Source organism: Ceratotherium simum, chromosome 4 (assembly GCF_057802395.1).
Source record: "Ceratotherium simum simum isolate JZ-2026a chromosome 4, ASM5780239v1, whole genome shotgun sequence".
Classification (NCBI taxonomy): domain Eukaryota; kingdom Metazoa; phylum Chordata; class Mammalia; order Perissodactyla; family Rhinocerotidae; genus Ceratotherium; species Ceratotherium simum.
This window is the reverse complement of record NC_141903.1, coordinates 5909053-5919625: the sequence shown is the minus strand read 5'-3', so window position 1 is coordinate 5919625 and position 10573 is coordinate 5909053.

The window sequence follows — 10573 nt, the reverse complement described above, 5'->3', positions numbered from 1 at the left end:
GCTGCACAGATGGGCCTCCCTGCAGCCGGGAGGAGGAGAAAACTCGCCTTCTTTCCTCTCACCACTCCTGTAATTGTCCCACCACTGCGTAAACCCGCTCTCTCCTGGTGAGTTTTCCCGATAGGACTTTAAAATCATGGCTTAGGGAATCAGACTGGATTTAATGACTATTTTAACTGTCAGGGCTTTAGAAAGTCTTAGCCTTCCTTCTTCTTATAGCTGGGATTTGTAATGGCTTAGATTTAAATGATCTCCATAAGGAATTTATTTTCAGTTTAATAGTCTACCCCAAGTCTGACTTTCCAAGCCGTTTCTTTGCCAGATGTAGAAACAGTGTCAAAAATTTGATACCAGTCAGGCTCTGACTAAGCTGAAAGATGCTGGTATGTTGGTGATCTGCCTGGAGTGAGCAGCAGTGAGGAAAGCAGTAGGCTTGGGAGCAGCCGTATGGTGCACTCAGACACCGGACTAACAGAGTGGAAGCCCTGGGACCAGAAACTGCAAACATGGATGGAGAACTGTGCTCAAGACCTGACATCCTGCTGCCAAGGCAGAGAGCTAGAACTGAACTCCAGGACAACAGAGCCTCAGAGGCTGCTCTGGGACCCTGAGTCTACAAATGGTTCCACTGGGTGGTGGTGGCAGAGGGCGAGTGGTGAGAGGTTTAAGACATTCTCTTTTTATCAGAAGGATGGGTTAAGAAACTGCATTAGACTTAGACCTATAAGAGTTAAGGGCACAGTGGACCCTGCTGAGCTGAGCTAGGGAGGTTAGAGGCAAGAAAATGACGAGGGGATTTTGTTAGTTAAGACTCTTTTGTCTGCAAGTGGCAGAAATCCAGCTCATATTAAACAGAGAAGAAAATGTGTTAAATAGAAATGAAAAATTTACAGTAGAGTGGCCTCAAGGCATGGCTGGATCCAAGCCTTAGATTCTAACATTAGGATGTTATATCTTCAATTCTCAGCCCTGATTCCCTTTGCTTTGTCATCTCTGTTAGGCAGGCTCTCCCTATGTGGCGATAAATATGGCTGGCAATGGCTCCAGGCGTCCATGCTAGTATCTCAGTAAGTCTCAGGGAAAGAAAAGGTGCTTTTCCTAGTGTTCCAACTAAAGTCACAAGTTTGACTCTGGTTCTTCTGGTGTGGGCCTTGTGCCGATCCTTTAATTTTGCGTTGTCTAGATCCCAGTGGGGTTGGCAAGTTGGGGGGGGAGCCGCCCCACCAGTACCCCGCAGCCTGAGACGGAGAGCAGGGTGGTTTCCTGAAGGGGAAGGGAGGCTGGGGTGGTGGCACATGCCCTCTCCAGTTTGCTGACAGCCCCCTTGGAGAGCGTAGAGAGCCAACTTTGCTTATAGGGACTGGTACAGGTAAATCCTCAGCAATAGTGCAATTTTGCCTGCTGAGGAGAAAAAAGGGTTTTTTTTAATTTGGAGACGAAATCACCTAGTGGGGAGGTGGCTGGATAGTTTTGCCTTTCTCCTTAGTACCTCCTCACTCTCCAGACTTGTGTTTCTTTCAGACTACCCTTCTGGAATTTTCCTGTGGCTGCATCATGATTGGAAAAGCCTGGGGTAGGCTGGGCACATAACTTCCCCTTTCTAAGTCTCAGTTTCTTTGGATGGAAAAATGGAGATAATAACTGCTCTACAGGGCTTCCTTGAAAGGTCAAATGAAAAAATCAATAGAAATAAAAACTATTTAGTAGAGCTCTCATTGGTGCCAGGCGCTGGGCAAAGCGATAGTGTCACGAGGTAGGAATTCTTACTGCGCCTGTCGCGTGGATGGGGCTCGAGGGGCAGAGGAGGTAAGTAGCTTGCCTGGTCCCACAGCTGCTGAGGGGCAGTGTGGTGTTTGGACTCACACTGTCTACCCGTAGGGCGGCAGCTTCCAGCCACTCCTCCGGTGCCGCACGAGTGTAAAGTTGGTGGGCGGGGGTCTTTAACCTGGATCTACAGACCCTCTCCTCCACCCAGGGCTTCATGAACTTAGATGGGGAGAAAGTAAAATCTTTATTTTCACTAACCTCTAAAATTTAGCGTTTCCTTCTCTGATGAATGTAGGGCACAAACCGATAGCTGTGATAACTCTGATACCGATAGAATCACAGATATTTTCTTATCACAGTACATTTGCAGATGTTTTATAATATCATTTAAGCTCGTTACTACTTTAAATGATGTTGGACATTAGATCTTGTTATTTAATGTGATAATAGAGAAAGCACATATATTAGCTTATTGCGAATTAAAAAAATATGTTTACAACCATATTTTAATTGATTTTCTTTGAAATTCGATGTGTTTTCTTTTATGCACTTAAAACATAAGTGTATGCTCTGGGGTCTGTGGCACAATAGGGCAAGGCCCCAGGGGAGTGATAAGGAAGGGCTAGACGTTGGGCAGAGCAGGTGTGCCCCCAGCTGTTTCCACTGAGACTGAGGACGGCCTGGGGCAGACACTAGCTGCAGGCAGGGTAGGGCTGGGAGCCATCCCCAGCTGACTGACTCACCAGAGTCCGGCTGTGAATTTCCAGTTGCCAGGAAGTTGCTGGACATGACTGTAGGTGAAGCAATCAAGTGGCCTCTGATGTAACGGTCTCAGTGACACAGGTTTTCCCTGTACCTTGAGCCTGTGGCTGGGTCAAGGACCCGTCCTTGGAGCACTCGTAGCATCATCTCTGGGGAGGGGGCGGCTTACGAGTCAGAAAGGCATGGAGTCCATCTCAGGGTCCTCCGGGGACAGCCCTGGGCCACACATTCTCTCTCAGAGCCTCTGATTCCCCATCTGAGAAATGGGCGCGCAATTCCTACCTCCCAGGGCTGGCGGAGGATTGGAGCTAGTAAGAAGTTTGAAAGTCCTCCGTGAACTGTCAAGTTCTGTCCCAGTTTTAGTGATGGTTTTTGTTCCTGTCTTCAGAAGGAGGGGAAGGACACGTATATATTGAGGTCGTGGTTCCCTCAGCGAGGGAGGCGGGAGAATGGGGGAGGGTTAACTGGGTGTACAGCTGTCCCCACGCCCTCCAGTGTGCCCCTGGCTAAACCTGCTCAACGATGTGGAGAGTGCAGGGATGGGAATTTTAGATTCTTGCAGCTTCTTTACTTGCAAGACCACAGATGCCTGTTCATCTCTAAAAGGAACCTTTCTAAAAAGCTCTGTGCCTATGTACGTATGCATGTATGCCCCCAGAGCCCCATATTTCTGTGGGGGGATCGGATTCTTGGGACACAGCTGTGATGACTCCATTGTTTAATTGACAGACAGTGCTGAGGAGCCCCTGAACTATAAAAGATAGAAGATGAGGACACAGGGGACAACCAGGCAGAACGAGTGACAACCTTCTCTAGTATTTACATCAGGCCCTCGAGAGGCTCGTCTGAACTAGTTAAGTGTAGAGGGTGAACTTGCTAAGTGTGACTCAATAAAGGAAGAGCAGTAAACACACACACACACACACACACACACACATTCAGATATTTTTCTGAATAGGGTGTGAGTCTTCATTTGCAGTCTTTTCTTGGTACTATCCGCCTTGTCCAAAGCGGTGTTCCTGTCCAAACCTGCCTTCTGTCTCCAGCTCTCCCTCCCTCTCTTCTTCCCTGTTTTTCCACAGACTCATTATCACCCGCTCGAGGTGGTGGGTTTCTTGATTTAGGCTCAAACCCCAGCTGTGGTGCGTACCGGAGGTTTGTTCCTGAGCAGGTCACTTAGCATCCCTGGGTCGTAGATCCCACCTCCAGGAGGGGGATGATGCCAGCCCTTGCTCCCAGCATGGCTGTGACAGTCAGATGGGATGGGTCAGGAAATGGGCTTCTGGACCTAGAAGGAGGTAGAGCCAGTGATGGCTGTCTGTCCCCCGTGTGGGCAAAGGTGCAGTTGTTGGGCACTGGGGCAGGTAAATCGAAGGAAGACTAAGCGTTGTTGTAGACGTGTGTGCCAAGGGCTGCGGGGACACAAAGGCGGAAGTGACCGGTTAGGACAGTAAAACATGGTGCATGTCGGAAGCCAAGGGGCAGACAGAGGGGATGACTTGTCCAAGACCCTGGGCTGTCTGACATTTCTCATTTCACACCCTTTATACCAGTTACATTTCCTTCTATCTCCCCTGAACTCTCAGAGCAATGGAAGAGCTAACATTTATTTGTCATAATAATTGCAAATATGTGTTTGAGCACCTTCTCTGGGCCAGGCATTACGCTGGTCTTCATCAGCACAGGCGCAGCTGGTCGTGTACCCCCCTGTGGTACAGGTGAGGAGATTGGAGTGGCAGAGTGGTGAAGGGCTGGGCTGGCATGTGTTCCGGGCAGGGCGGGCATCCACCTGTGACAGTCTCCAGAGCCCCTGAGGTCACCGCTACTCAGTACTTCCTGCTGCACAGAAGGAGGGTGAGAGTTTCTTTTTCCAGTCTAGTCTTATAACCACACATGGCCCCTCTCTACCTCCATGTGGAGTTCAAAAGAGATCACTTCCAACCCGGTGTTCATATAACCTGGGCTCGTGTCTTGGCGCCATCGCTTATGTTGCATGGCCCTTGGCAACACATGGCAGCCTTTTGAGCTCAGTCTCCTCTGCTGTGAAACAGGGTTGGTGACACGATTACCATGGGCTTGCTGCAGGCTTCCTGAAGGACACTTGGGGAGAGCCTCAAGTGGTCAGGGTCACAGGAGGTGCTCCTCTGGGCCGGGTGGGAGGTCGTGTTCAGAGGAAGGGCCAGGCCTGGTTTCCCAGGGCCTGTCATGGCCCCCGTGGAGATGGGCCCAGAAGAATTGGTGCGTGCAGATGAAATGAGCGGATCGGTCACCAGCCCGCCTGGCTGCACTTCCCACCGTCCTCTTGGTGAGCCTCGGCTGAAGGAGCAGCTGTGGGGAATGTGCAGAGTTGACTGCCCGGCAGCCACCACCGGCACATCTTGAACTGATTGAGAGCCCAGGCAAGGAGCCGCTGGTCTCACACAGCACGCCACTTTCCATGGGCTGGCCACGCAGCTCGTTAGATTGGCATTTTTAATAAATCTGGAGTGGAGCGCCAGCATTGCCAACTTTGTGCTCCAGGCGGGCGGCCACCGACGTCACCTCGTGCCCTCTCCTGCAGCCTCTGCGTCTTACCGCTGCCCACACCCTCAGGCCTTCAGGGCAGAGTGTTTGTTTTGAAGTTTCCACAGTGCTTTGTGTTCCTCTGTTTTGTTTTTATAACACAGAGCCACTCATGGCAGAAGCCCCAGGTCCAGTCCCGGGGCTGCTCCCTCTGCTGATGGCGGCAGGGTTGGGGACCGGGGATTTGAAGACCCTCAGAAGTTGGGGACGTGGACGACTCTGCTGGAACTTTATTGCCACCCAGCAGTTGTTTGTGGAAAACCTCAGAGCCCAGCTCCCTGAAAAACTGGTTGAAAAAGACAAAGAAGCCACAGGCCCTGCCCTCAGGCCATCTTCAGTCTGGAGGGAAGACAGGGGATTACGTGGAATATTTCAACAGAACGTCCCCAGCACTGGGCTCTATGCATGCACACATCCACCCGTCCGTCCCACAAATATTGAAGGTCTCCTCCATGCCCATCACTGGAGACAAAACAGTGAACAAAGTAGATAAAATCCCTGACCTTGTGGCAGATAATAGACCAACAATTGACAAAGGTATTAACATGCCAGGGGGTGATAAATGTTATGGAGAAAAAATAAAGCAGGATAAGGGCATAGAGAAGAATAGATGTACGGATGAGGGTTGTGTGTGTGGGTGTGTATGTGTGTGGTGAGTGTGTGCCCATGGGTGAGTGGGTGTGTGTGCATTTGTGTATAGGAGCGTTTTTTAAATGGGGAGGTCCGGAAGACTACTCTGAGCAGGAGATGTTTGACAAAGACCTAAAGAAGCGAGCCTGTGGATGTCAGGGTGGCAGGGGTGGCGCAGGGGTGGGGGTGGGGTGTTGGGAGGGGGCATTCCAGGCAGAGGAAACAGCAAGTCAGAAACCAGGATGAGGAAAAAGAGATTCTCATTTTTCTGGGACAAGTTATAGCAGTAGAAGGCCACTCATGTTAAAATAGAGAACTAGAATTTCATAGCAAATGTGGTGAAATGAAGAGCGTGACTGGGACTTTATCTTGGAAAAATGAAATGAAAAAGTCATAACAGATTTTTAAAAATCTTAGATTCAACAAAATATAGATTATAACTGCAGCTAAGGGCACATCTATAACCTGAAGAATGATGCTGGGTTTTAGCATCCTTCAGATCACATCGGTCTTCCAGCGCATCATAGAGAGGATCAGTTTTGTAAAAATGTTTGAGAGTTTCATCTGTCTTCCTAAGCGTCAATCTGCTGCTATTCACATTTATTCTCTTGGGAAGCATTATCATTTAGAAAGATCTTTTCGTCCATTGTAGGCTATCCTAACTCTCTGTGTCACCGCTGGTCAAAGCCTTGCTGAGTGGCTGGAGCCGTTGCCAACATCACTGTCTTTGACTTCCTGCAATCGTGTCTTTGTCGCATTGTACCACTGAGTGACCACAGGACAGTCAGCAGAGATGACCTCAGGGCACCAAGGGAGCTTGGGTCACATGGGAAGCCACGTCAGAGCGTGACTTGGTTTTTGAAGTGGCCAGTTCATGAGTGAATATTTTCGTGTTCCAATGGCCTATGCTTCCCTCTGCGAGCTCACACCGTGGGCCCTTGATAATTAACTCAGAGACGGGGAGGCCTCTGCATGGCAACAGGATGCTATGGGGTTTCAGAGGAAGAGCACCTATCTTTTTATTTGTTCCTAAAAATGACAATCTGATCATAGGAGCATAAAAAATTAACTGATGCTGCATGACTTGTCAAGGACCTTACATATGTTCTCTAACTGAATTCTCCACCAGCACTCTGTGAAAGAGGTGTTATTACTATTACCTTCCTACAGATTAAGAAATTGAAAGGGTGAAAATTGAAGTGACTGCCCAAGTGGTGTCCTCAGACTTGAACCCACAACCCTCCAGCCCCCAAAGTCACCCGTGCACTTTCCCCCTATGTTTCTTTTCCCTCTGAATATTTGTTTTTGTTTTCAGCAGAGCCCTGAGCCCTGTTTCTGAACGAGACAGCTCCACTGGATGTATCTCTTAATGCGGATTCCCTCTGCTAGCCCATGACAACCACGACCAGGACAATAGGAGCTCATAGTGACTGAATGTGTCCCAGCGCCAGGCCCTGGGCTCCTGTTTGTTGAGCACTGTCTTAGTTTCTTCAGGTCACTGTGGGGCGGGTGTCATGATTTATTGATAAGGAAAGTGAGCCTCTAAAAGAGCAGCTTTGGAAGAAACCACACGGTGGTCCGGGTGGAGCTAGAATTCAAACCCAGCCTCCTCAGGCTGCCCGCCTCTACCTGGGGCACACTGGTGAGTGGTTGCAGTCAGACGCTCGAGGTAGCAGAGAAATAGGATTTTGACATAAAGCTCAAGTGTTTCTTGGGAACTCTAGAGATTCTCCAATTATTTGGGGAATAATTGCGGGGAAGGATCAGTTTGTTTTGCTTTTGATTTTTCACTTCTAATCTATTGTGGACCAATACTTCTATAAAATACAATAAAAATGAATTTCTAGAAAAGTGATCTCTAGGAAGAGCTTGGGTGTCACAACAATGTTAAATTGCTGTAAATGTTTTAAACACTCCTCTCAATTTCTCCTTTGAAATCTTCTTTGAGGAGAAAAAAGTGAGATGGATCAAGTTGGAGGAGTGAGTAGGAGGAGATATGGAGACAGGGAGAGTTTTGGAGGAGAGCAGCCAAGCAAAGCTCAGAGCGGCAGCTGCCTGGAGCCTGGACCTGGGGGAAGTTCTGGGGGGGATCTTTACAAGATGTGGTTTTGGGCTCTGGCATGAAATCCCATCTTTCCTTGCTTCCTCTTCAAAAGACTTCAGTAAAAACGGAGTTATTTTTCAAGGCTTTTGGAGTCTGATAATGGTTTCTTTTGAATGCAACACTGTGTGTTGAAAGGCACTATGGTGGAGAAACAGGAAATGCAGATTTTCATCAACCTGCCATCTCCTGACCTATTAGAGGAGTGAGGCTCCAGGCTAGACTGCGCTGGTGGTTCATAATGGCATGATTGTGTTGACAGTGGTGGAGTTAATACTAATGTAATAGAAACAATAATAATAACAATAATAAAAAGAGCCATTAGCATTTATTGCATGCCTAATAGGAGCCAGGTGCTGCACTAGGCGTTTTGCGTAGATTTATTATACAACAGTTATACGAATGTGGGTGTGAAATCCCCATTTTACTATTACCAAGTGTATAATTTACTTTTAACTGTTGGAGGAAGGAGGAGATGAATCTCAAATCGAGGATGTAAAAGAGTAGGAATAGTCAAGAGCTCTAGGAGCTCATGGATGAAGCTCCAAAACCGGAAGGGGTGGAGGTTAAGCCAGGGATCGACAGGGAATAAACAGGCAGGAGAACATGGATAGCTTGTGAGCTGATTTTGGTAACCAGCTTCGAAGATGGCACCCCACCCCCAGTGGTCCTCGCCCTCTGCCATTCACGCCCTTCGGTAGTCTCCTCCTGGCGTTAAATCAGAGCTGGTCTGTGTGGCCAGGAGAATATGGTGGAAATGACGGTGTGTGCTTTGTGAGGCTAGACCATAAGAGGCCTTGTGGGCTCCATTTTGGCCCCTGGATCGCTTGCTCTGCAGGAAGCCAGCTGCCACGCTGTGTGTTCACTCAAGCAGCTCTGTATCGAGGCCTGCGTGGAGGGGACCTGAGGCCTCTGACTAACAGCCATGTGAACGACTGTTCACTGGAAATGGATCCTCCAGCCCCAGTCAAGCCTTCAGATGACCACAGCCCTGGCTGACATCTGCCTGCAGCCTCGTGGGAGACCCCCAAGCCACAACCCCCCAGCTGAGCTGCTTAGCTACAGAAATTATGAGAGACAATAAATAGTTGTTACTATTTTAAGTCACTAAGTGTTGGAGTAATTTGATATGCAATATATAAGTAATATACTAGTTATAGATGAATCTCAGGAAGACAGAGTTTGGCTGTATTGTTTCTCTTGAGTATGATTTGGTTCTTTAATTTGAGCTGAGTGTGGATCCCTTCAAAAGAAAACATTTATTACTATTTATAATTCCAGCCACAGTGGAAGCTGGATCATCTCCTTAAATGTCAGACCCGATGGTAAGATGGGACACTTACTTGGGTTTGGGCACACAAATTTGGGGCCAGGTGCCAGGGAGAAGCAAAATGTTCCGCATATCTGAGGGAGAATATGGGGGGCTTCCTTGGTGATTAAGGAGGAAGGGAGAGGAACAAGGATGAGAGGGGCAGAAAGACAGAAGGCACAAGGAGCTGGAGGATGGCTGCCACACTTCCGGTTATGGGGGAGGTTGTCTAACTCAGTAGGGCTTGTGTTCAGTGGAGTGTTCATGGGTCCCAGAGAAGCAACCCCTTCTGCGCTGATGGAGGGCTGGCTAAGGGCAGCGATGAAGACCCAGGAGCTGGAGGCAGAGAATGCCTGGGAACTGGAGGAGGAATTTGGACTTTCATAGGTCATGGAACTAGGGGAGGGATGGTGGCTTCTGGTACACTGAGCCTCCGAGGAGCAGAGAGGGCCCAGCTCCAAGCCTGCTCTGTGCCAGGAACTGGTGCAAGGACAGCAACGAAGGCGTCAAGTCCCTTTTCCCAGGGAGCCTCCCTCCTAGGGACGTCTGCGTTGGGTGTATATCCCCATCAACTACTCTCTGACCCACTTAGTTCTTCCACATTGCACGTGACAATTTTTTCCTTCAAGAAGGCACAGGTCCATATAGAACTGTAGGTGAGCTGGATTTGGGCCTTCAGGCCAGCAGTCTGTGGCCTCTGATGTCTCCAGGTGGATAACCAGGGGTCTGAAGACCAGAGTGTGCTCTACTTCCCCCTCCTTTCTCTCTCTTGCTCATAATCCAGTGCTGGGCTGCCCAGAAAAGCTGCCAGTCATTGTGGCTCCCCCATGAGCCTGTTCAATATCAGACCACTGAGGTGAATAAAACTCACAAAAGTTTACAGCGTGTAAATCACTGTTATGTCCCACCCTGGGCCTCAGCGCAGAAAGGCCTGATTCCCTCTTCGGATTTTTAAGTGGAAACAGCTTCTCATCAGTGTCAGAAGTGTTTTAGGAATTGTTGCAAACATTTGAGAGGCAAGGCAGGCCTAGCGCCCTCCCTCTCAGAGATGGGCTTAAAAGCCTGGATGGGGCCTCACAGTTGCCTTAAGGACTTCTCTGGGGGATCCAAGACCACACGTTAGCCACAGTGGTCAACATGGCTGGGAGATTGGACAGCTCTACCATAACAGGATAGCAGCGATCAAACCCAATTCTTCCCATGGGAGCAGTGTCTTCTTGCCTTCTATCACCTTCCATCATGCCCTCGGTCTCAGTAATACCCTTCCTTACCTCAACCTGCTTTTTCACACTTCCGTGTCTTCTTGTAATCAGTTCCCACTGGAAGATGCCAGGCCTCCCCACTTCCACCTTCTCCATCCTGCAGATTCTTACCTACACTTCCCAGTGTAGCTGAAACATCATCCTTCCATGCCCTTCTGCTGTGTTTCCATGGCCCTTTGT